General features: G+C 33.5%; 1 long non-coding RNA gene across 1 annotated transcript; it reads left to right on the top strand.

The window, feature by feature from the left end:
* Positions 1-375: 375 nt before the first annotated feature.
* Positions 376-1,369, top strand: LOC142637981 (uncharacterized). Its single transcript, XR_012844943.1, has 2 exons — positions 376-585; positions 1,126-1,369. It is a non-coding gene; the product is annotated as an uncharacterized LOC142637981 (long non-coding RNA).
* Positions 1,370-2,345: the final 976 nt, after the last annotated feature.

Raw genomic sequence — 2,345 nt, 5'->3', positions numbered from 1 at the left:
ATGTCATTCATTAGACACAACTTTATATTTTTAACATTCAATTTGAAATATGAAATGGAAAGAATCCCAACATCCTATGATATATTATCTTATAATTAACTTTGCATAAAAACCACATTGTGGCCATCATACAATCCCATTTTTTTTTTTTGTTTGGATAATGGTCATGTCCTTTGGCTAAAGTAAAGCATGCATATGGTGTCCTATCCTCATCTCTCAACCTGACTAAAGCTAGACTATTGAATTCCATTGCTAAATTACTTCACAGTTTGACTGTCGGCACTACACAAATATCATCACAACCAAACAATTTTTTGTGGTCCCAACTTTCTCTTTATCTCTTTCTCCAAAATTCTATAAAAAGGGAGAGCCATACTGCTCTTAACTCAACCACCAAAGGTACAGAAAATTTCCTTAGCGTGTCGTAGTGTGTGTTTGCTTAGTGAATTCTCTCTAATCCTCCTGTGTTAAGGAAAATGGCTTACTTAAAGTCAAATGCTTTTCTTCTTCTTGGTCTTGTCTTTGCTGTTGTTGCCCTCATTTCATCCGAGAGCTCAGCTCGTGAGCAAGTTCCTTTTCAAACCTGTAAAGTTTCTTAATTACTTTGCTGAGCTAAAAATGTCACTTAGCTATTTTCTTTTTCTTTTTTTTAGCTCAAATGCTTTGATTGTTCCACGATTGGTGTTCTTGGTATAGGTAAAACCAAAATAAGCCAAACTTGCAGTACTTCTAGTGTGACTGTGTGAGGTTATTTAAAAATAATCCTCTCTAACCACGGTCAATAACCTACCCCTAAAAACTAAATAGTTTCTTGATCTAATGATAAAAAGTCATCAAGCTCTCTCAAACAAATAACGTGTAAATTCACCATTTACAGAAATATAGTAATAATATACATTAAGTTCCTCTTACAAGGGGGAGCAAAACAAACAGAGAGAGTACTTAATTTTCCTAATCTATGACATGCACGCATTGTATGTATTAATTTGTTTCACAATATATGAAAACATTATGTTCATGTGTGTTTCATAGGATGTACTTTAAGCTCTTATGTTTCTTAAATCGACAGTTTTTTTTTTCTTTTGCAGTACACTGTGACATTATAACTTATCGTTCATTTTGTAGATGAGAGTGATTCAATGGAGGAGGCCAATATAAATGCTGAGCTTTTAAAAGAAAGGCACATGAAAAGATCCATTCACTGCAAAAGTAGTAATCGTGGTCACCGGGGACCAGGTGCTGATCATGATGTCGAGACACATGAAGTAGTCGGAACTAAAACCCAACATGTTATGTTTTGAAAAAGTGTTGGCAATAACTAAAACCCACTTTGTATATATATATATATATGCATGACTTTGGTGGTGCCTAGTTTGGGGTCATCTATTTTGTGCTTTTACATTGAATGACATAGTATTCTAGTATTTCTATTTTCGATTTCAAAACTTTGAACTTCTTTGAGTTGAAGGGTCTAAGTTTTTTTAAATTGATTAACTGACAATGAAATCAGTATGAGGATCCATTAAAAACATCAAAACTTTACCAAGACTAAATAAGAAACTAAAACTGGCACATAATCAGCCAGTTTGCAAGCCCATTCCTCAATATCCAAAAGAACAAAACTAAAAAAATTTGACATCTACAGCCATTTCAGAGGTTTACAAAATCTTAATGGGGGAAAATAAAAAATAAATTTTATACATACATATATATATATATATATATATATATATATATATATATATACACACACACACACACACCAACTAAGTTTCTGTTTAATGGGACTGAAATCATGACCTCTTATTTAACCATTTGAGATTTTGAACTAATTGGAACCCTTCTTCTTTTAAATGTCGTTTAATAAACAAATGTACCAATGTTAGTAAGAAAATTCAAAAATGGTATTGGGAATTTCATGAACTTCAAAATATGTGACAATCTACCATCTATCACCGTACTACGACAACAACAGCAACAAGAACAAGGCAACAGGAACAAGGACTTAGTCCCAAAATTTTGGAGTTTCCTATAGATCCTCAACGGACTAACAAGTTGGAAGCAGGGGTAGATTTGAACTCAGGTTCGAACCAATAGGAAGAATTGGGTAATGCCATTCAACTACAAGAATATTGACTTGTAATGGCCATTCAAATTAATGGCTTCTGCTACAGTGAGAACTCCTTACTTGTTAAAATACTCCCATCTAAGATGATGTTGAGATTGTCAAGTACTTCCCACTCAGTGAACTGAACCATCATACTTCATGACACAACAAAACAAAATCCCCCAAGCATCTTAAGCCCAAATCATTACCACATAAAACCTAACCAAACACCACATAT

Source organism: Castanea sativa, chromosome 6 (genome assembly GCF_040712315.1).
Source record: "Castanea sativa cultivar Marrone di Chiusa Pesio chromosome 6, ASM4071231v1".
In the NCBI taxonomy this organism is placed as follows: domain Eukaryota; kingdom Viridiplantae; phylum Streptophyta; class Magnoliopsida; order Fagales; family Fagaceae; genus Castanea; species Castanea sativa.
Note: the sequence above shows the minus strand (reverse complement) of the source record. Positions and strands in the feature narration are given on the sequence as shown.